The sequence below is a fragment of the Lissotriton vulgaris genome, chromosome 5 (assembly GCF_964263255.1).
Source record: "Lissotriton vulgaris chromosome 5, aLisVul1.2, whole genome shotgun sequence".
In the NCBI taxonomy this organism is placed as follows: Eukaryota; Metazoa; Chordata; class Amphibia; order Caudata; family Salamandridae; genus Lissotriton; species Lissotriton vulgaris.
In genome coordinates, this window is record NC_141693.1 from 1,897,920,931 (window position 1) to 1,897,945,409 (window position 24,479).

Consider the following 24,479-nt stretch of genomic DNA (forward strand, 5'->3'; position numbering starts at 1 on the left):
CAAGGTGGCAAATGAGATCACTCCTTCCCGTGTCCACATGTCCCCCACCGTGGAGACGCCGATGCTGTCCCATTGTGCGAAGCCCTTAGAGCGCCGCAGATGGCCCAGCGCCTTTGTGTCCCACAGGGGTGTAAGTTTCGTTATGACGCCATCCCACTTCAATTTTGCCTGTGCCTTGTACCATATACGGACTGTGTGTTTCGTAGGCCCCGTGAGTTTTGCCGCCACTCCACGGTGATACAGTGGGGCCAGTAAGGTGTTGGCACCCAGCTGTGCCCTGTCAGCCTTGTACGCTGGGTCGTCCTGCGGGGCATGTAGCCATTGGTTAAGGATTTTGAGTTGGGCCGCCCAGTAGTACAACTGCACATTCGGGAGGGCGATGCCCCCGTCGTACCACCCCCTGTTCAGTTTAGAGTGGGAAATGCGGGCTGGCTGGTTGCCCCATAACAGGCCCGAGATTTGCGTCGTTATTTTCTGGAGATAGCCATCCGGCACCAGATACGGGGCGTTCTCCAGCACATATAGGAAGCGCGGTAGAGCCAACATTTTAAATAGTGCTGCACGGCCGAGGAGTGTTAGTGGGAGATCTTTCCAATGTCGCACGTCTCCTCGGAGACGAGCTAAGGGGGGCAGTAGGTTGAGACGTGAGAAGTCTGCCTCGCTCCGGGTGATATAAATCCCCAGGTATTTAAATGACGTGTGGGCCAGTTCCAGTGGGCAAGATTCCGGGAGAGGCGGGAGTGGGCCTCGCAGCTCAAAGATGGTGGACTTGGCCCAGTTAATGGTATAGCCCGAGAGTCGCCCATGAGCCGTACAGAGAGCCAGGAGGTTGGGAAGGCTATCTCCCAGATCTGTGAGATAGACCAGCATGTCGTCTGCGTAGAGGGACACTCTGTCCTCCCACAACGGGGTCCATTGTATCCCTTTCAGGAGTTGGGTGGTACGAATCGTGACCGCCAGTGGTTCCAGAACTAGGGCGAAAAGCAGGGGTGAAAGCGGGCAGCCCTGTCGCGTGCCTCTGCCTAGGGGGAAGGTGTTTGAAATATGGCCGTTGGCCGTCACCTGCGCCACCGGGTCTCTGTACAGCATTCGTACCCAGGAGAGGAACACCGGGCCAAAACCCATACGCGTGAGCACTGCAAAGAGGTAGCTCCATTCCACCATATCAAACGCCATCTTGGCGTCCAAGGAGAGGATGGCAGCCGGTTCTCGCAGTAGTGGAGCTCGCGCCAACATACCATGTACCCTGCGAAGATTTAAAGCAGTGCTGCGGTGCGGCATGAATCCGGACTGGTCCGGGTGGATCAGGTGTGACAGAGTTGGCAAGATCCTGTTCGCCAACACCTTGGCGATAATTTTGGCCTCCGGGTTCAAAAGGGAGATCGGCCTGTATGAGGAGCATTCGTTGGGGGGCTTACCCGGCTTCGGTATCGCCACAATAGTAGCCATCCGCTGATCGAGCGGCAGTGTTCCCTGTGTTCTAGATTCCTCGTACATATTGAGTAGGGGTGTGCTTAAGGAGTCGGCCATGACTTTGAACCATTCAATGGGTATCCCGCTGGGGCCCATTGCTTTGCCTGGATGAAGGGCGCCTATGGCCGTCTGGATCTCCTCCACCGTTAGAGGTGCATCAATGTCCTCGGACATCTCTGGTGTCAGCTCCGGCAAGGGAACATGTTCAAGGGCAGTTTGCACCTCCCCCTCCTCTACCACAATCTCTGGGGTGTAGACTGAGGCGAAATAATTGGCGAGGACGTTCACTATCTCATCGGGGCGGGTGTGGTTATTGCCCTGTGGGTCCGTGATCTGCAAGATATACCTCCCCCCCCCCTGTCCTCTGTCTAACCATGCCAGCAATTTACTGGCCTTGTCTCCAATATCATATACCCTGTGCTGTGTAGCTGCAATATCCGACATCGTGACCCTGCGCATGTGATCTGTGAGGCGGTGCTGGTGGATCTGGAGTTCGTGAAGCGTGTCGTCAGAGGGGTTCGCCATATGGGCCGTGTTGGCCCGCTCTAGGCCTAGTTCTATCTCGAGGGCCTCCCGCCTGTGCGTCTTTTTGTGATTCGCTATCACTGCTATGGCCTGACCTCGGAACACCGTTTTATACGCCTCCCACAGTATGGAGGGGGAGGCCACCGAGGATTGGTTTTCTTCGAAGTATTGTTGGGTTACCTTCTTAAGATCCTTGGTAATCCGGGGCACTTTGAGGTAGCCCGGGAAAATCGGGAATAATCTGCGCCGTGCCATGGTTGAAGTGGTGAGTGTCAATGTAAGTGGCGAGTGATCTGAGACCCCCCGTGGTAGTATCTCGGCTTCGGCTATCGTGAGGTGACCATTTATCAAAGTAAAGAGGTAGTCTATCCTGGACAGGCTATTGTGTGTGGCCGAGTAGTATGTGTATTGTTGCTGAGTAGGGTGCAGAGCGCGCCAGACATCCACTAAACCCTGCGCAGTCAAGAATGTCCGGAGCCTGTTGGGCCCACCTGCGTGTGTACGTGGGGGAAAGCGGTCCTCTGAGTTTGTGAGCGCCATGTTGAAGTCCCCTCCCAGTAGTAGTTCCCCGTCAGGGAGTGTTAGCAGGAATTTGCCCAGATCCGGCAAGGCCTCAGAGTGTAGTGCTGGTGGGATATAGACAGAGACTATATTAAAGAGCTTCCCCTCCCACTGGCCGTGCACTGCCGCGAATCTGCCATGGTCATCCGTTGCAGTAGACTTGACGATAAATTTGGAAGATTTTTTCTGCAGGATGCCGGTACCACGGGACCCCGAGGTGAACTCTGCATGCACTACCATATGATAGCCCCTCCTATCCAGGGCCTTCGTGGCCGCTCCCGACAAGTGTGTCTCCTGCAGGAGAATGAGAGCCGGGCCCCGTCTCCTTATCCCCTGTAGCACTAGCCCTCGCTTGATCTTATCCCCCAGGCCCCTCACGTTCCAGGACATAACAATCAGTGAGTTCTTCGTGGTTGGGCTATCCGTTGCAGCCATTGCCAGACTCCCTGTCAGACCTCCCTGCGCCCCGAGTGTGCCAGTGGTTCTTGGGTACATAGAACATGCCTAGATACTTAAGTGTGCATAGAACATAAACTTGTGGGACCAAGAAGTCCCATAGAAAAAACTTTTTCAACTCTTCCCCCCTCCCTGCCCCCCTGCTACACGGACTCAAAACTGCCCGCCCCCCCAACTTAGCAGAGTGCATACCCCTTCCCCAAACCAGTGTACTTGCGCGTTGGGGTGAGGGACTCTCCGCAGCCGGCAGTCTCTCATTCACACCCCCGGAGGCCCTTCACCCAGTGTCCAATGGCGGGAAGCGCTTCACAGCTTACTAGTCTCAATACTGACGTATGAATGGAATGTCCCCAAGCTTTCATTGTTCCTCAGTTTCGTCCACGCCGCCCTCAGCTCCCAAAGAGTCACCGTTGTCCGGCCTCCCGCCGGAGGCCTGCGAGTCTCTGCGATGGCCGTCGGCCCGATCTTTTCTGGAGCGATTCGTCCGTCTGTGGTTCTGACCCGGTCTCCATCCCTCGAGCCATTCTTGCACGTTTTCGGGGCAGTCGAAGAACCAGGTTTTGTTCTCCGCTACTACCCGTAGCCTTGCGGGGAATAGCATGGAGTATGGCAGTTCCCTGGATCTCAGTTCCTTTTTCACGTCGAGAAACGTGCGTCGCCGACGGGCGACTTCCGCGGTGTAGTCGGGGAAGATGGCAATAGTGGCGTTCTGGATCTTGAGGGGAGGGGAGGACCTGGCCGCCTGTAGGATTGTGTCCCGGTCACGGAAGTTAAACAGACGTGCCACTATGGGTCGCGGGTTAGCCCCTGGCTTCGGTTGGCCACCCGGGACTCGATGGGCCCTCTCCACCGAAAAGAAGTTGGATAGTCCCTTTGGCTTTAGTTCGTTGGTGATCAGGTTCTCCACAAAGAGATCCATCGCCTTCACGCCTTCCGATTCCGGTACCCCTATAATGCGGATATTATTGCGCCTGGAACGCCCCTCCTGCTCATCCAGCTTCTCCCGGAGCATTCTATTGTCCTGCGCCATCTTTCCCATTTCTCGCTGGAGTTCCGCGACGTCTTCCACCAGTGATTTTGTAATCACCTCCATACTCTTGACCTTTTCCGACATTTTGTGGAGGTCTGCTCTAAGTAGGGTGACGTCCGTGGAGATTCCGCCAACAGTTATTTGCAGTTGTGCCAGTGCTCCCATGACGTCGTCCAGCGTGGCCTTTTTACCCCCAGGGGAGTCGGTTGTTTTACCGGCCTGTTCCTTCCCTGCCGGGGAACCGGTGGACTTGTCGGAGGTGAAGCGGTCTATGCGAGTCTGTGTGACGCCGCCCTTAGGGCCTTTCCCCGCCATGCCGCCGAAGGTTGTGCTCCTCGTGCCCCTACGCGCCAGGATGTAGGGATCAGTGCAGGCCCCCAGACCAGTCCGATTCAGCAACGAGCCGGTCGGGCGAGCTTCTTCCGGGCGGGAGGTGCTCCGTAGGTCGTCAAGTATGTAGCGACGAACAGGTCACAAGATGGCGGGTGTTCACTTCGTTGTCGGTGACCAGGTTCTCGGCACCTTAGGAGATGGCCTTCGAGGCTGCCAGGATGCCAGCGGTTCTTCCCTTGGGCACTGTTTCCTTGATTTGCCTGAGCCGCCGTCTCCGACCTCTTGAGGTGTGGTCGAATGGGTGAGGCCACCGCCGCGCGGGCACTTCCGGACCAAGTTCTCCAATCAGGATGCACTTCCGGCGGGGTGAAAAGCCAAGGAAGGTCCCGGCTCTGGAGGTGTTGGCAGGCCGGTCAGAGGCGTCGACGTAACTTTGGCTACGGACGTCGGATTTTCTCGCCACTTGTCGCTGCTCACTCCGCCCGGTCCTGGGATCCGGTGCCTGCCTCTGGGGCTTGAAGTTGTAACGGATTTTGTGTCGGATCGACGAAGAGGCCGCTTCAGCCGCGGAGCTCGTCCCTTATGCTGCCGCCATGATCGGCTGCTAGCCACGCCCCTCGTCCAGTTGTCTCTTTAATGCTTGGCTGTAAATGCTGGGACTCTCTGTAAAACCTTGGGGAGCTCTCGTAAATTTAAAGCTGCGTCCATTTAAACTGAATCAGAAGAGATATTGGCTCTCTGGATGAATTGGGACTCTGAAAAAGGCATTCTTCAAATCAATTACAGTAAAGAACGTCGCCTCAGAATCAATTGCAGTCAGTAATGAAGAAATGTCTATGACCACTGGGTATTGAGGGACTATACATTTGTTCAGTTCTCGAAGGTCAACAACTAGTCTGTAGACTGGTGGTGCATTAGGGTCTGTTCGTTTAAGAATGGGGATGACAGGTGAATTACATACATTCGAGTCAGTCTCCACTACCACCCCTTGTGCAATGAGTTTGTCAACAATTTTCAGTAAGGCTACTACGGCATCAGGTGGTAACTTGTATTGTCAGATACGTGGCAGTACTACTCCTGTTTTGAGAGTGACACGGTGTGGTGTAATGTGCATGTAACCTACGTCAGTCGGACCTTGTGCCCATAAGTGCTGTGGTACATTGTGGAGTCTGTGGTCAAAATCTTTCAACACATAATGTCCTTTAAAATCACGTAAGAACAATCGTACTCCTTCCGGAGAACAACATATAACTGCTCCTAGTTCTTTCAATGTCTTAATACCAAGTAAATTTTCTGGACATGACTTAGTAAGTAACAAGTCTGTGGTACGGGACAATGGACCTACCCCTAAGGAAACTGGTTTCGACACTTTGTTAACAATGGGCTCTCCTGAAAATCCCAGGGAAACATTCTGTGAGCCTGAGAGGTGTGCCCCTGGAACCTCGTCATGGCTGATGGTAGTTCTGCTCGCCCCTGTGTCAATCAGAAATTTTCTGTCTTTTCCCAATACACGACTATGTACATAGGGACCCTCTTGATCTACAGGAACCTCAATAAGGGGCAAGCCAACTTCCCTCTCTAGGCTGTTTCATGAGAACTGTTGGTATTCTGGATAGTCCGACTGAGTGTACTGGTACATTTGTTGTGTGGCCTGTTGTGTGGCAGATTGTGGTGGGAGTGGAAAATTCGCTATTGTCTGTTGCGTGTTCTGTGGGGTGCTATTCTGTCTAGGAGGATGAGGTCGTTCTTTTGTCTTGCCTGTAGCTATATTGTGTTTCAGGACAGCACATTCATTTACATAGTGACCTGGTTGCTTGCAATAATTACAGTTCCCTTTAACAGGTGTTGTGCCCTTTTTATTCGCATTAGCTGGTACGGATTGCGCAACCAGCACTTTCATTTTCGTGTCTTTCATGCGTCTCTTTTCATGATCCTGTTCCTCTCTAATTCTGTTCTGGTGATTTTGTAGCATTTGCAACATTTGGGAAGGGCTATTTGCTTGACAGGTACTCTCAACCTTCAGTACTCTATCCTTGATCGGGGGTAAGGAATTCTCTACTAATTTGCTCACAAAAAGATGTGGATATGATTCGCTACTTGGCTTAAGGCCACTATTGATAGAAAAACATTTCTCAAATCTAGAATAAAAATCACTTGTGTCCTCGTCTTGTTTCTGTTTACAGGCTGAAATAGCATCCCAATCTTCCTTTTTAGTAATCAATAATCTCGGTAAAACTTGTATTAGGAGTTCAGGTAGTGCTTTGGCTTTATCCCCAAGACCAACACCAGGGTGCTGGTCTTTATCCTCTGCTTCCAATTCTGCCCAACTTAACTTTTTCTCTCCCACCTCCCAGTCTTTTTCTTTAAGCTTTTCGTAAATACCAGCAGGCACAGTATTTTCAATAATTTAATAATGTCAGCGTACGTGTAATCCCCTATGCGGAGAATGTCTTTTAATTCACGGTGGAACCCCCCCCGGATCTTTATCATGGCAGGGCAGCATCTTTTTCATTTCCAGTATTTCTAGTTTTGTCAAGGGTGTGTAAACATATACTCGTTGAAGCTCACTCGCTGTATTTTTGACGGGATGTACCTCTCGTAGGGGGTTCTGTCTGTCTATGTGTAAGCTCTTTCTGTCGTGGTGTGGGGCAGGAATCATGCACGTGGTCAGAGAAGTCAAGTACTTATGTCGTTGGTCCAGAATTACATTAATTAATTCAGTACCTAGGCCTGTCCATCTTTCTAGAAGTATATCGTCCAGTAATTTATACAAGGGACCGGGTTCAGAATATTGACTCTCATACAACGTTATCAAATGTTGAACCATGTAAATACCAGCCAAACGCTGTTCGTTCGGCGGAAGGCTCAAAAAGGTCTGGGCCACTACATCACTGTTATATATGTTAGAATTAGACACCCATTGGACGGCTGACCGGACTAATTCCTGTTTGTGTGGGGTGTGGGGTCTCTCGCACTCTACCCGTCGTTTCAGTGCTTTTTCAGTAGCTTGGAATAGATTTTCGAGGGAATATCTTTCTTTTATAGAATGTCCCTGTTTGCGGTAGTCGAGACATATGGGCCTGTCAAACTGTCGCGCTTTGCCTACGTAATTTATTTTATCCTTCTCCTCCGTTTCTGGCTCAACCTCTTCCGTTGATGACTCATACTGCCCGTCAGACTCTTCCTTGTGTATTTCTATAATCGTCTTTCGTATTTTCTTGTACATACTTTCTGTCTGTCCCTGTCTATCATGCCGACCGGCAGATATGTTGTCACTCCAATCCGTCAAAATTTTCTTTACCTCCCTGTCTGGTTGATCTTGTTCCCTGATCAGACAGTTAATCAAAAAACGTAAAATCATGTTCTTAACATCCACCTTTCTTTGTTCCATGGCATCTTCTATACTCTCAGGTCCCTTACCAGTTCTAATGAAATTGTATATTTTATCTAGGTGGTCCTTCATGCCTGGTAATGTGATCAAATAGTCGACAGCATGTCTTAATCTTAGTGAAAACACGAGCATTGCACTCTCTCCGGGTACTGGATCGTATATACAACGTGGGATCGTTACACCTACATACTTAAATGGTGTTGATGTCATTTGTGGCGTTCGTGGTGGCCCTAGCCCTAACGGTGTTCGTGTCATTGGCGGTGTTCGTGGCGTTGGCCCCCCTCCCACTGCCCCTTGTCCTACGTCGTCTTTCACGGCCACGGCCTGCGGAAGAGAAGCCTGCGGAAGCTGAAGTTGTAAAAGATGATCCTGTGATTGGGGCGGAGGGAATTCTGCATTTACATAGTCTGGTGCGGGCTCTTCTAGATAGGAGGAAATAAAAGCCTCGGAGATTGTCGGCTTCTGTCTACGTACCCTAAAGGGTACTGGTGGTGGCGTATGCGGTCTACGGGATTTATCTGAAGGGGTCACTTTAGCTAGTTCTTCTGTAAGGACGGGATAAATACCAGCAACGAGGGCATTTCTTTCTCTATCTGCTTGTTCTGCCTTGACCCGTTCCCCCTCTTCCTGCAGTTCTTTTTCTCTGGCTTTTTCCGCTGCTTGCTTACTTCTCTCTGCTTGGTGGAATTCTTTTTCTGCTCTCCTATGCGCTTCTTTACGTCATAACTCAATGGCATCTTTCTGGGACGGTCTTACTTTCCTTTTCCATAGCGCTTCCTCTACTTTCATAATGCATTCAGCATCCCATGTTCCTGAGGCAGGCCATCTGTACTTCTCTTCTAGATTCTTCGTGTAATCTACCCACAAGTCTAAAAACAATATGGCATCTAGCCCGTGTTTCTGGTACATAAAATGACCAGGTGTGTCTCTAGGCGGGACGGGAACTGCCTCTTCTAGTATCCCTTTCCTGGTCCCTATCTGACGTAATTTCGAAAACAGTGGCATGTTGGAACTAACGTAATGAAAACACAATACACTAAAACAGACTGACTGAAACAACCATTCACACTACAACACTAAAACATTAAAAACAGATACATGTTTGACTGATACATAGGGAAAACATGAACTTGAAAACCGTTAACTTTATGCACTGAAATACAGTACAACCATACCGGTCTCATAAAGAGACACGTCTTTACCGTGCCCACCGAAGTGGACCCGTCTTTACCGTGCCTGTGTGACCAGACACGTCTTTACCGAGCTCAAATAAATGAACCCGTCTTGAACTAGATGCGTTCCCAATAACGGTACTCACCGGGAAGCAGAACTTGAAGGCCTCGGAAACTCGATACTGCGTGACTGCGGTGCTGCCACTGCTGCTGCTGCTGCTGCTGCTACTGCGCATGCGCCTTGGAACAGGTGGGTCTCTGGAAACCTCGGACCTTGCTCTCTCACGGCTTGGGCTCTGGTTGGGATGGTCCGCAATCCTCACTGCCTCGTGTGGATGCCTGGTCACAGTCCGTCTCCTCCGTGGGCCTGAGGGAGTAGGCAGGAAGTCCCGCTGTCGTGTACACTTTGGAGTCCGTCACGGCTGTAGAAGGGGGCAAGGGCTGGACCTACATCACCGGCGCGTGGGGAAGGGGACTGGTCCCTATTCGGGCGCCAGATTATGTGGTAAATAAAAATATTACCCTGTCGGAATTTCTATACTTAAACAAAGGGTCATGCATATAATGAGAGGCAGAGTCCGTGGTGTCCGATTCAATAGGGCTTTATTTCAGTAACTCGAGTTAAGGGAGCACATGGGCGTGTAAAAGGCGTTCACTTGAGGAGTCATAGGTGTGTCATAGGTGGGTGGGTACATGGAGGGGGTCTGCGTGGTCAGCTTGAACCTTTACCCTACTTGTGTGCGCCACTTGGTCATGACGTGGAATTGACGTGTAACTGGGGGAAGCTGGGGGGAGCTGACTTTCGTTCTAGTAGAGAAGCCTTGGGTGTCAGGACGACCTGCACGTCTGGTATTATCTGATATCTTGAGTTTGGAGGATGTATGGTCTGAAGTAAAGGTCGCTCGAGCAAAGGTTGCTCATCACTAAGAGCCAGTGTGTGCATATATTTCTTCTTGCATTGCGTGGGGGCCACGGGCCTTCTATGGATGCGAGTTCTGTAAATCACTTGAATGGAGACAGAAAGGCTAGGCCCTATATTCTGCAGGCGGATTATGTTTACCTTCTTCATTAAGCAGGAATGTGTTTCTGTGGAGCAGAGCAGATAACTGTAAGCAAAATACTGTCTTGGCAGGCCGGGCTGGGCACCTCTCGGCTGAGCAGGAAGTATGCGAGAGGTCAGGGATACATAGCTAAACTGCAGCTTTCAGAGTGTCTGGAGGCTTGGAGCCTGAATTCGGGTCCTGGCTCGGCTGAGCCACAAAACGGGTTCATCTCGACTTTTAAACGTGCACCAGGCAAATACATTGGCAACATAGGCCTCAGTGCAGAATTAACGTTTCTTTTATGAAGGGCTTGGTAACTGACATTCTAATGTTGGACGGAAATACAGAGGCATTATTATTACAGGCATGAGAGTGAAAGTGCATGGGTGACATGAACATACATAGGGTACATGCAGGGGACACATTGGCCACGTAAAATTTCTATTTCCTCACAGTAGTGCAACAGGCAGTGACTAGCAGCTATGTAAGATGCTCCAACTCCACTTTGACTTTCACTGATATTGGAAAGCATCAGTGAGGGACAAGGGGAGAGTAGACATGGCACTGCCTGGGTTGCTCCTCACAAGGGCAAGACTGAAGATGGTGCATGGGAAGGAGCTTTAAGTATGCTGATTATAACGAAATGTCCTTCAGCCAGAAAATGTTAATTTTCCAATATTTCTACTCTTGAAGAATGAACCAGAATTGCCTATGTTTTAGTATGTAGGAGAAAGAGGTTGAGTGAATAGGAAAGCTTTCAAGACTTCCTTCATCCTCGTTATTGTACTCAAAACCACTATCTAGCTCCTCCAGTTTCGAAACGTAGGATTGTCATTTACATAGACCTTTCCTTCACTATGTGCAGTCACAAAACTATTCTCTCCTTTCCCATTAACAGACAGTTATGATTGCTTGTGACCAACAGTATCTCTTCCATTGCACTTGGTCCTCCTCAAAAACGCATCCATATACTGCACATGATGCACATTTCTCTTTCGAGATGTCTGCTGACTCCAGACCTGGGCCCTCCCCTGGCTTCTTGTGGAGCAGAGACTTCGGCTTGTGGCTTAATGTATGTCCTACAATGATGCAGCATATCCCAACTTCAAGAACCTCGTCACCAAGTAAGACACCCTACTGCACCTTAAAATGAATCTCTGATCTCCATTGTGACACAGTGAAGTTCATGATAAATGGTCAGTGCTGTGGCAGAATTACAGTTTACCCACACACATTTCTACCAAAGCTTGAAAGACAGTCATTCAATTCACTTCTTTTCTTACACAATAAAACCCCATCGCTCTTCCACTAAAGCATTAAATAGTAGTGTAGGAAAGGACCATGCGAAGGAACGAACAACGTGCTCTGCCTTCTGATCTACTACTGTAAGCCCTTTACTGTAGTGTGACATACATGACTGCCCTAAGTCACATGTTGAGTGATAAGAAAACCTGTGTCATATAGGGTCTGGATCATAGTTGATTGATAAATTCATCACTTGTTTCTGAGGTTGCGGCATTGTGAATATGTGATTCATTTTTATGTTGCAGGCCAAATTCAAGAGCCAGAGAGCGCGAATCACTAATGAGTTTGAAAAGCTGCAGACATTTTTGGAAAAAGAGAAATCTTGTCACCTTAGAAGCCTGGAGGATGAAAAGAAGAAGAGTTTGCAGAAAATCAAGGAGACAGTGACCAATTTGGAAGAACATCAATCTGTCCTCCGGAGCTTGATCGCAGAGATCGAATCAAAGTGTCAGCAGCAGGATGTGGAGTTACTGATGGTAAGAAAAGGCTATGAATCTAGAGAAGGAGATTATCAGCATACCTTTTTATTAATTTGATTTTTATAGGACTTCTAGAGCGCTCTGATGCCAATTGGCATCTTGGCGCTAGTCTCCCCAAAACCTTAACAACAGTGCATTGGCGGTTAATTGATTTCCTATGGGGCCTGGCCTATGTTAAAAAGCCAGGTTTTCAACTCCTTTCTGAATCTCAAAAGGGTGGGCTGAGACCTTTTATGCGCCAGGATGCCCGTGGGGTTGCAGTGCGCTCTATAAATGTGGAATACATACATACATACCTAAGATGGTCAGGTAACTCATTACACCATTTAGACGCGGAGTAGGATCATTTCCCTCCCCCCCCCACACACCACCCCCCTCCCCTCAAGTATTCTTTCCCTATTCACAGGACGTGCAGTTTGTTAGCTGTGCTTGACCATAGAATTCTTTTAGGTTGGTACCATTTGAAAGAATCGTGGAGAAAACTTGGACGATTTTGATGTAGTCCCTTATGAATCCATCAGAAAGACTTGAATTGAACTTGTGCCATGACAGGGAGCCAATGGAGTTCTCTAATGGATGTTGAAACTGAATAGAATTTGGGGAGGTTTAGTAAAACTCTGGCGGCTGTATTTTGGAGAGCCTGCAGTTGTTTCAAGACTCTAGATTCGGCTCCCACCAGGAAGCATTACAATAATCAATCTTTGAGATGAACAGTGCCAAGATCACTGTTTTCCTGAGAACTAGATGGAGATATGGCAAAATTCTTTGGTTTAGAATCCTTAGCATTAATAAACAAGAGGATGCTACCTGATTGGAGAGGTAGTTAAGTCAGTTCGTTGTCGAACACAACACCAAGATTTCTTGCTTTTTGCACTCTAGGTGGCCGAGATCCCAGATTTTGAAGCCACCAAAAATTGTTCCATAAGGTATTGCTGGTACCAAACTGCAGTACCTCAGTTTTTTAGAGTTGAGTTTAAAAAACATTCTGGGCTATCCATTTAGCTATGTCGGTGATGCTTGCACTAAACTGAGATGCTACCTTGTTTGGGTCTGCAGAAACTGACACTACCTTTTGAGTGTCATCCGCATATGTGCATAATGAGAACTCACATGAACTTATTAAATAGAGAATTCTATGGCCAAGCACAGCTAACAAACTGCAAGTCCTGAGAATAGGGAAAGAAAACTTGTGGGAGGGGGGTGGTGTGCAGGGACTGATCATTTAATGATCCCCTTCTCTCTAAAATCACCCTCCCACTGAGAATCCAAGGAACATAGTTCGACAAAAGCCCACCCATGGTTCAAACTTTCCGCTGAGGCATGGTCAACACAACTTATAAACTCTAAACCTAATCTTGAGGCAGATATCTCCTCTGCAGCTAAGACATTGACTGTTGGTTGGTATCCAAACTGGATAAAGTCATTCTGAAAAAAGAAACAAATCTAGTATGAGGAAAATACCTCCCCATGGTACTCACCTCAGCTTAGATTGCTTAAATAAAAGTGCAAACAACTAAAGAGAAGCAGGAGGAAGGATTTTAGTGAAAGCGCTAAAAACTCTTACAGAGAAGCTATAAAGCAGAAATTAAAAGAGCACAGTCATTTTATTATGAGGACAAAATTAAGGCAGCATCAAGCTCACCCAAAGAAATCTTCTGAATTACTAAATCTCTCCTGGAGCCCACTTCACATGATACTTCCAGAAACTCATCTAAGGGACAGAGTAATAAACTGGTGAGTTACTGTCAGGGAAAAATACAAGCCATTTATAAGACTCTCCCTGTATCCCCACTACCCAGTGATCTAGATATCACTTTGACAGAAGTAGTTGGGCCACAGGAGCAATGGGTAGTGGTAGCAGCCACCCCTACCTTGGAGAAATTTCCCCTCTAGGACATGGAGACTCTTGCTAAAAAAAGTGTCAAAATAAAATCTGGATCTCCCCTAGACCCCGCCCCTCCGCACATCTTATCCAAGGCCAGAGATTTGATTCTACTTGTCATCCTGGAGGTGCTTAATAAGTCCATTACCAACGGACTCTTGCCACCGGTATGGAAGCATGCTATGATTAAAGCATTACTGAAAATGCCCAGCCTGGACCCCGAAGTACTGAGCAACTACTGGCCCATATCCCTCCTACCTTAGTAAGATCTTGGAAAAATATATAAACTCTACCCTATCAGCCTTCCTAGAAACCCATGAGCTACTTCATAAATCCCAGATGGGTTTCCGCCCACAACACGGCACGGAATCTGCACTGACGGCGGTGGTTGAGGAAGCTAGGAGGATAGTGGATCAGGGAGGAGTGGTGGCCATCATCCTCCGAGACCTCAGCGTGGCCTTCAATATGGTCAACTTCAATGTTCTCATTGAACGGCTAAGGAGAGCAGGAAATTTGCTGGATCCAATCATTTCTTAGTGGCAGAACTTTTCAGGTCTTCGCGGGGGATTCCACTTCCAGCCCTCTTCCTTTGAACTATGGTGTGCCCCAGGGATCCTACCTGAATCAAATGTTATTTAACGTATATATGAGGACACTGGCTGAGGTCATCCAGCTGTATGGGATCAAAGTGGCCACCTACGGCGATGACACCCAGCTGGTGATATCTCTAAATCATCCGCGGACTGACCCTGCAGTCCTGGAGCTCTGCCTGGGAAAAGTCGCCACCTGGATGCAACACTCCTGTCTTAAACTGAACAGAGAAAAAACAGAAATCATGTATGTGGGCAACACTGCCAAGCTAACCCCCACACTGTCCTGGCCTTTGTGCTTGCCACCCCCAAACGCTGCCCCCCCCCCCCCCCCCAGTTCCGAAGTCCAAAATCAAGAGCCTCGGTGTGTGGCTGGATGACTCTCTTAAACTCGACCAGCAGACAGTGGCGGTGACTGGGGCCTGTCACGGCATCCTTAGAATGTTATGGAAGGTCCTTCCCCTATTGCCCACTGAAGCTAAGAAAATAGTAGTCCAGGCCCTGATTCTTTCGCGGCTGGACTACTGTAACTCACTGTATCCGGGAGCCCCAAAGTCCACCCTAAGGAAGCTCCAGGTGGCCCAGACCTGCACTGCACGACTTCGGACAAGTTGCGGCAGCACGCAGTCAGCCAGCCCCAGTCTGAAAGCCCTCCACTGGCTACCAATAAAGTAGAGGATTTCCTTTAAGGCCTTATGCACTGCTCATAAGACCTTAGGGGCACAGACCTGCGAATCAATCAGTCTCTGATCACCGCCTATCTCCCTAAGAAATCTCTTTGCTCGGATAACTTAAATTTTGCCTGCATTCTAAAAATCAGTAGGCAGCGGAGTGGAGGCAGCTCCTTTTCAAATAACATAGCTGGACTTTGGAACTCCCTCCCTCTCACTCTCCGACATGAAACTGCCCACCTCTCTTACCGGAAGGGTCTTAAAACATGGCTATTCCAGAATAGTAACTACTAGCTTTCTCTTTTCAACTTTAACTGCCGCTAGAGCTGGGATGCCTCAGGGTAGCCATGTGCTTTATAAATACAAATTATTAATAATAAGAATAATGAGAGGAGTAATTTACACATTAAAAATGGTTGGGTTCAGGGACAACCCCTGAGGAACCCTGCAGGGTAGAAAAAGGCTTGGAGGTAAAACCTTCTAATGACACTACCTGTGAGGAATGAGGTGACTAATTCCGGGGCTGAACCTCTTCTACCATTTCTGTCCAGGCACTTGATGAGAGTGGCGTGATCCACCGTATCAAATGTAACCGATAGGTCCAACAGGACCAATACCAATCTATCTTCCTTGTTCATGGTGCATCTGATATCCTCGGTGGCAGCTAAAAGGGGTGATTCAGTGCTGTGGCATGGCCTAAACATGTGTTGTGGGGGATGTAGACAGTTGTTGGTGTCAAGGTAGATAGTGATATTCTGGTTCATCGACTTTCCCAGCATCTTGGTTGCAAGTGGTAGGCGTGAGATGAGTATATCGTTTTTTATTTTCTTTAGTGGGGTCTCAAGACGTTTTTTGATCAGTAGCAGTATGGATGCTTTTTTCCAACTAGTTGGAAAAATTCCCACTTCTAGAATCCTGTTGATGAGGGGTGTAAGGTAAAGTGCAATTGTATCCGAGACATCATAGAACACCTTTGGGGGACAGGGTTCCACCGGGGGTCCAGATTTAATCTTTTTCAGCCCAGAGGCAATTTGCTCAGCTGTGAGACATGTAAATGAGTTCAACATTTTTCCATACCGGAAATGGAAAGGGGCTCACTGATATGATTATTAAACTCTGTAAATAGATTGTTAACCTAGCTAAAAAAGAATTATGCCATTTTTGTACAGAAATCTTGGCTGGCCAGAGTTTTGTTTTTGTTTACTTCAAAAGTGGTTAGAGTTTGGACTGTTTTTAATAATTCCTTAGGGGAATTACTTGCTACTTTTATTTTATCAGTGGAGAATTTTATTTTAGTTTCTTTAATAAGTGTTTTGTAATCATTTAATAACATTTCGTTGTTTTCTTTTTCTTGCGTACTGTATCATGCTCCCCAAATCCTTTCCTGATTCCTGCACTTTTTCTTTAGCTCCCTAAGTTCTGAAGAGAACCAAGGCACGAAGGTGTTTTACAGTGGCTCGTTCGGTTTCTACATGCTGCTACCTGTGAGATCGCCCCACTTTTCCGTGAATTTAAAGTAAGTGAGGCATGCTCAATGTCCTCATTTAGTGTCCGGAAGTGCCAACCCTGTAAACCGGATCCAATGGGAGCCATGTATGCGCCCACACCTCTCTGAACTCATTGCAAAATATACAAGTAATATGTTAGAAATAAAGCCAGGGAAAGGGGCCTAGAATGAGAGCGATAGCAGAAACTCAGGAGATAGTCACTCTGCTGGTCACACAGCTCGGTCTTCAGCTGGGCAAGCGTTGCTATCTGAAGTCAAGAGGAAGTCTTTAGTCATTTTATCGGCATTGCACATCACCTGATTCCTATTATGGCACATGATATACCTTCAACCAATCTTGTTATCTCTGGCTCTCTTAAGGATTGATACAACTAAATGTCCTACTGCAGACAATTAACTTCTTTGTTCTATGAACACTCTCTGGTTCGAATTATGTTCAAGTCAACTTTATTCTAAACTACAATATAATTAATGCTCATAAGTATCATTTGACTATAGGCAATCAGTTTTCCGCCTTATTACTATAATTTAAGCTTATATAGCGTGACCGCTTTCCACACAGCGCTTGAGACCAGATAAAGTGCAAACCAGAGTCAACTGTTTCTGAAAAGCGGTCAGTGAGGTGCATCTTCTCAAGGTGGGTGGTAGCTCATTCCAGAGCTTAGGGCCAATCTAGGCAAAATACTGACCACCCATACTGGTCCATTTAACTTTTGGACCAGAACATTGGGTGAGATCCCTGGATCTTAGCGCGCAAACTGGTTGGTAAGATCTCACAATACTGTGGAGATATTGAGGGCAAGTCCTGATCTGGCCCTCTGCACAGAGCCTTAAATTGAATCCTTTCCTCAACCCTAAGCGAGTGCAGCTCAAGCAAAAGAGAGAAGGCTGATGTAGGTTTAGGGAGCTTGAAAGCAATCTTGCGACCACATTTTAAATACCTTCTATCTTTTTTATGGAAGCTTTGTCAGTTCCCAAATATAGGACATTACCATAATCCAGTCTGGAGAGGATGAGGGCCGGATAATCGTCCTTTGGGTGGGAATGGGAGAATCCAGAAGATTTTCGGCAGCCATTCCAGTACAGCGAAGCAGGAGGCAGGGGCCTTCGCAACCTGGGGCTTCATAAACCGTTTTTTCGCCCAGAAGGAAACCCATGTTCTTCACCAGCGGTAATGGACTCTTTACGAGAAAAGTCAGACAAAGACACTCCCTAGGCCCTGGTGGTGTTAGACCTCTCTGCCGCATTTGCCACGGTCGACCATAACATATTGGCAGACCGTGTCAGTGAGGCAAGCATCCAGGGCCCAGCCCTTAGATGGATCAACTTCTTCCTGAAAAACCGTACTCAGGCAGTCCGTATTGGCCAGTTCCCATACCCCAAATTCAAAACACATGCGGTGTCCCACAGGGTTCCTCGCTCTCCCCACACCTGTTTAACCTCTACCTCGTCCCACTGATCAGATCCTTGAAGGAAAGAAGAGTGGTGACTTTCAACTATGCCAATGACCTCCAACTTATGTTCACAATTGATAACTCCCCCCAGTCAATATCTGACTTTCAGTCCACCATGACATTCATCCGTCAATGGATGGACCACAATTACTTAAAACTAAACCCAGGTAAAACCGAACTGGTTCTGACAGGTGGTGTCCAAAATCAGTGGGGCCCACAGTACTGGCTAAGCGAATAAGGCCCGCCCCCTGCTCCCTCCCCCTCAATGAAAAGTTTAGGGGTCACCATAGGCAACGACCTCTCACTAAAATGGCATGTAGGCTCAGTGATTTCCACCTGTTCCTTCAGTTGAGAAAAATTTGAAAGATAAGCAGGCTACTGACCCAAGAAGCTCTGGTACAGGTCCTGATAGCCATGGTCCTATCATGTCTAGGCTATGCCAATGCAACATACCTGGGTCTACCACTTGGCCTTACAAAATGGCTATAGATGGTACAAAACCAAGCGACTAGACTGATATACAAACAGCCCAGGTGGCAACACGCTTCCCCCCTTAGGAAGCTGCACTGGCTTCCCATCCCCCAGCACTGCACATTCAAAGCTGGTTGCCTGGTGTTCAAATCCCTGAATGGCCGGAGCCCTAAATTCATAGATAACCTCATCTCTCGCTACACTCCTTCACGCAACCTCAGCTCGGCCCAGCTCCAACTTCTGACTAACCCTACCTTCAAGCTGAAGCACCAAGGGGGTTGCAGGTTTGCAACTCTGGCCCACCATCTGTGGAACTCCATCCCCCTTGAAATCAGGTCAAGCACTGACCTACTGAATTTCAGAAAATCTCAAAAAACCTGGCTATTCATCCAAGCATACAGGTTTCCAGGTCAGTGTTGAGCTTCCCAGAAGGACTGGCGATCTCCCCATCTCCGCGATGTCATCAACTGTTCCTTCAACTCCGCTACCTTCCCAGAAAGCTGGAAACATGCCAAACTCAGCGCCCTTCTGAAGAAACCCACAGCAGACCCCTCTGAACTTAAAAACTACCGCCCCATCTCACTCCTCCCATTCCCTGCCAAAGTCATTGAGAAAGCTGTCAATAGTCAGCTCACCGTCTTCCTTGAATCCAACAATTCCCTCAACACCTCACAGTCCAGCTTCGGAGCCAAACACAGCACCGAAACCGCCCTCATCGCAGCTACAGACGACATCCGAACACTACTGGACAACAGAGAAACAGTTGCCCTCATCCTACTTGACCTCTCCGCCGCCTTCGACACAGTCTGTCATAGCACACTCATACAACGCCTCAGCAACGTCGGAATACAAGGAAAAGCTTCGGACTGGATCATCTCGTTCCTCGCCGGGAGAACCCAGAGAGTCCGCCTCCCCCCATTCATTTCAAAGGCCACCGAAGTCATCTGCGGAGTACCACAAGGATCATCACTCAGTCCCACCCTCTTCAACGTCTACATGAGTTCCCTCGCATCCATCGCGCGACAACACAACCTCAACATCATCTCCTACGCAGACGACACCCAGCTGATCCTCTCCCTCACCAAAGACCCCAACGCCGCCAAAACCGATCTACGCGAAGGAATGAAAGAAGTAGCCGAATGGATGAAGAACAGCCGGTTAAAACTAAACTCGGACAAAACGGAAGTCCTCATCCTATGATCATCTCCCTCTGCCTGAGACGACTCGTGGTGGCCACCGGCCCTGGGTACAGCACCCACACCTACAGACCACGCACGTAACCTGGGCTTCATCCTAGACTCCTCCCTCTCGATGACCAAACAAGTCAGCGCCGTCTCATCTTCATGCTTCAACGTCCTTTGCATGCTCAAAAAAATCTTCAGTTGGATCCCCACCGAAACAAGAAAGACTGTCACTCACGCACTGGTCACTAGCCGACTGGACTACGGAAACACCCTCTACGCCGGAACCACAGCCAAACTACAGAAAAAACTCCAACGCATCCAAAACGCCTCAGCCAGACTCATATTGGACATCCCCCACCAAGCTCGTATAACCGGTCACCTGAAAGACCTCCACTGGCTCCCCATCAACAAGAGAATAACGTTCCGTCTCCTCACCCACGCACACAAGGCCCTCTACGACTTAGGACCCGAATGCCTCAACACACGACTATCCTTCTACACACCCACCCGCCAACTGCGATTGTCCAATCAAGCACTCGCCGCAGTTCCGCGCATCCATAGATCCACCATGGGAGGAAGATCCTTCTCCTACTTAGCGGCCAAAACCTGGAATTCTCTCCCCACCCACCTCCGCCTTACACAGAACCACCTTTCCTTCAGAAAGCAACTAAAAACCTGGCTATTCGATAAGTAATACACACACCTTCCCCCCAAGCGCCTTGAGACCCTCTGGGTGAGTAGTGCGCTATACAAATGTCAGAACTTGAACTTCAACTTGGCTTTTTCCGAACACTAAAATCTCATTGTTTTTGCCAATACATTTCAGAGAGTTTTTGTTCATCCATGTGGCGACGTGGCTCAGGCAGAAGTTCAGGGCTTCAGCATTGTGATGCTGAGCGGACAGCAAGGAAAAAATAATCTGTGTGTCGTCCGCATAGGAAAACTGAGTCAGGCTGAAACTTTCAAAAAAATCGCCAGTGGGTGGACATTAAATAGGGCCGGTCTTAGAGCTGAGCCCTGAGCGACCCTTGACGTAAGGGCCAGATGATTAGAAGCACCATTCGAAGAGAATACCTGGAAGGTTCGGTCACTCAGAAACAATGCCATCCGTGATGGGGCTGAATCTTGTAACCACAGATTGGCTAGTCTTTTCAGTATCAAAAGTGGTGCTGAGAACTCATAAGCCTTCTTAGATGTTCTGAGACTCCTAGGAGGAGGATTCTGTGCTGTGACCTGCTCTTAACCCTGCCTATGAGGGTTGTACCAGGAGATGGGTCCCTAGAAAGTAGAGAATTATATCTTGACCTGCTTTTCCATAATTTTAGCCATAATGGGAAGCACAGAGACTGGCCTGCTATTAGACCAATTAAACAGGTCCAAATTGAGTTTTTTCAGGAAGGGCATCACCGAAGCATGTTTCCACGGCTGAGGGATGTATTCCTCCTGTACAGCAACAAATTGAATCCTCTCTTCAGGAGGTGCTAACTCTCCATGCACCCTGCCAGACTTTCCTGCTTCTGAAGGCGTGTGCCGTCAGGCAGTTTGGAGGTTTACACTTTTGAGCAGGTTTAGTGTGAAGAGGTAAGTACAGGCAGCGGACACTTAGCAACTTTATCACAATGACAAACAAAATATTGCCGGCATGGTCTGGAATTAATCCACTTAATTATAACAAACCCCACACTATCTTTGTCTGTCTTTGGCAAGTGTCAGTGGGCATTTCAGTGTGTATTACTGTATGTGTGGGTTTTTGCATACAAGTACAATTATGGTTGCCAGTTTGCTTAGTTATAGAATGACTTTGTGTTTACAGTTCTACGCTTGTTTTAAAAAAAAAAACACGAGTTTAAGCATTTTATGCAATGTCTGTACGGTCTTGTTTGGGGCTGCAACTCCCTGTACCGGACTGGTGAGGACAGGCTCTGCTGTGTTGTATAAACCTGTTCAACCAAGGCTGCAACTGCATGCATTGACCTAGTCATGATCTGTGCCTTGTTCCACCTGCTAGCCCAGCAGGGCAAACACTATCCTGGGATCCAATGTAGCTGTGCAAGATAGGTTAACACCCCTGCTATATTGCCAAGGCTGCTGCTCTGCAAAGTGAAGCCTATTAGCCACATGTACAGGGATGCGAACCATGAAAAATAGAATCCCACTCCATTTTTGATAAAAATAGACTACAATTTACTAAGTAAAATGACTCCAAAACAATTTCAGTGCAATATGTAGAACCCGAATTATGAACTTTAATGGTTTTTGAGAAAAATATTGGCTTCAAGATCAAAGCACGAACTGTGGGTATCTGGTCGCGCTAGACCTGGGCAAAGCCAAAAGTTAAGGCCACCCGCGATGGACCGCGGTTTGGCTACACTAGGTGGAATGGGCCAGGTTTCTGCTTACCTTTAGACTTAAAATGAATTAAGAAGAAAAGTTCTTGAGAAGTTAAAATCCAGCAGGGCAAGGTAGCTAGGGGTGTCCAAACAGTAGGATTCGTCATCGGGGAGCCCTGGTCGAAGTTGTGGCGAAGATTTCTACCTTCGGACTTTGTTACTTTTTTGGAAGTCAAAAATCTCTGACAGGACACAGCTGCAGGCTGTAGCTGATAAGGGCAGCACAAGGACACGGAGGGGTCCCACTGAACAGGATTTGCTTCTGCAGAGAAGAACGGAGCAAGAGCTACAGTGGAGTCGGGCGGATTGGCATGCAGGTCGGTCCTGGTCTTCTGTCTGTTCTCAAGCCACTTTTTGGTGAAAATCTTTTTTAAGTCCCAACCTTTATGGCTAGTCTGTAGCAGCTTCTTCACCACCACCACCAAGGGTCCAGAACTGGAGAGGCATCACTTGGAGGGGATTAGAACTAACTCCAGCAGAAGCCAGGTGCAGGTTTCAAGGTCTCAGAAGCTTGTTATGTTCCTGTAGCTCACACAGAAGGCCAGCCGACTAGCCCTTGGAGTAAATTTGGCAGACTAGGGTTCAAGCAACAAGGCAGGCTCTTCTGGGTACAAGGCAGGCCTCAAATAGCAGGGCAGTCCAGAGGGAGGGTCAAAGACAGTCCTTGAACAGCAGGGCAGTTCTCTGAGGTACAAGGCAGGCCTCAAGCAGCAGGGCAGTACACTGGGGGTCCAAGGCAGTCCTTCTGATGTCCTCCGCAGGTCCAGGAATGTACTGATGAGTTGGTCAGAGAGTCCCAAGTATTTATAACTGGTGCTAGCCTTTGAAGTGGGGGAATCTTCTAGGTTACCCCCAAATCTGGTTATAGTTAGATGTTTTTGTGTGCATGCTGTAGGAAAGCGTCTTTGAAGTTTCAAGTGGGGCAGAGAACAACTAAGCCCCCAACCATTCTGCTCACACCTAAGCTCTGTTGTCTAACTGTCTGGGGGGATTACACAAAGCCTAGCAGCAGCACCATGTAACTCAGGACACTGGCAGCAAGCACCAAATGGTTAGGATAAGAAAATTTCAACTTTCTAAAAGTATACTACATCAGGCACATCACTTGTGCACCCACTGTCGCACTGCGGTGTGGGAAATCTTCCCTCACAATGAGTCAATTACTCCTGCATTATCCTTTTTAGGTCTCGCTCTCAAGACCTATTGTTGTTGAGATGCCTCTCAAGGGAGACAGACCGGGGCACGAGCCGATTCTGGTCTGTGAACGCGCTTCACAGTGGAACAGCTTTTGCGCGTTAATTCCAGTTGAGTGCTCGTCTCCGGAAGACGTGCTGCGCATTAAATATAGTTGAGTGCTCCAGCGGCGTGGGGCGCCTGTCTGCATGCTGTGATAATTATTACTTTGGGGCCTCATGCTGTGATAATTATTAGTCTTGCTCCGTTCAGCCAATGGTGTAACTCGGCTCCTGGATTTGGTAATGATTAGTTTGTATTAGTGCCTTTTGTGGACACCGTTTCTACACAAAATTTATAATGCTCTTAAAGTGTTTGAATGTAATGCTGTGTCTAAAAACTGAAAGTATGGAAATGCCGAAAAGGCGTGGATGTGAAAACACCCTTCTACACACACACACACCACTCGCGCTCAACATCTGAAACCGCAGTTTCCAGGGTGCTTTGTGTTTACATAACTTCTGCTCTGTCATCTGCCTGCTTGGGTGAAATGGGGCACTTCAGCCGCTGAGGGATGTGAAGCAGGCGTTGGTCACTCGCAGGGCACTCTTAGTTTTGAGAATGCTTCATACAACAGTTGTAGGGACAGTTAACCAATCGGTAGATTTATAAAGCGCTATTTGTTGTCTGTCAGGGTATCCAGGCGCTCAAAGTGGTTAACCATTTCTGGTTTCTCAAATTGTCAGGCCTGATGACTCGGTCCAGTCCCCGGCCCCTCCGCAGCCCGCACCCCGTGTAAACACACTTGGGTATAAAACAGCATAAGTGTATTACTGCGATAGTAGTGACGCCTGCTCAATGGAGAAATACTTAGCTGGGGTCACGCGCACCAAGCGATTGCCGGGGGCGCCCAGAAATCAAAATGATACAGTGCTGAGCAGCGCAGTGTTCAATTTTGCCGCCATATAAGCAGTAGCAGCGCGCGCTCTGTGCTCACTAAGTGCGCCATTAGCGTTTCAAATAGCAGCTGCGAACTGCAACTAATCTATAGCCAATCGCCTCGGCCGTACCCAATTAGGAAGCCTAATTCACGGAGAAGAAAGGGAGTGCTGCAACCACCCCCTGCACTCAGTGCACTGTGCGCCAGCCCTGCCTCTTCCCATTATATTGAATGGCAGTCCACTGACGGCACCATAGGCCGATTCATTAGTGCCCCATTCATAGCTGCCAACGTTTCCGATTGCTTATGTGTGACATTGCCATAATTTCTGTATAAATATGAGTGACTCAATGACTATCAGTGACACTTTCTTGCGAACAAAATCAAGCGATGAAGATGGGGGAAACATATAAATATCAGAAATTACACATAATTGAGCAACACGAAGC

At 48.2% G+C, this 24,479-nt stretch overlaps 1 pseudogene across 1 annotated transcript in view; it reads left to right on the forward strand.

Annotated features, from left to right (window-relative positions):
• The window catches only part of LOC147717659 (E3 ubiquitin-protein ligase TRIM39-like), a 327,519-nt pseudogene that overhangs the window by 145,551 nt on the left and 157,489 nt on the right, over positions 1–24,479 (forward strand). Inside the window, exon 3 of the transcript XR_015296084.1 lies at positions 11,535–11,765. The product of XR_015296084.1 is annotated as an E3 ubiquitin-protein ligase TRIM39-like (transcript). The remainder of the gene's footprint in view (positions 1–11,534; positions 11,766–24,479) is intronic.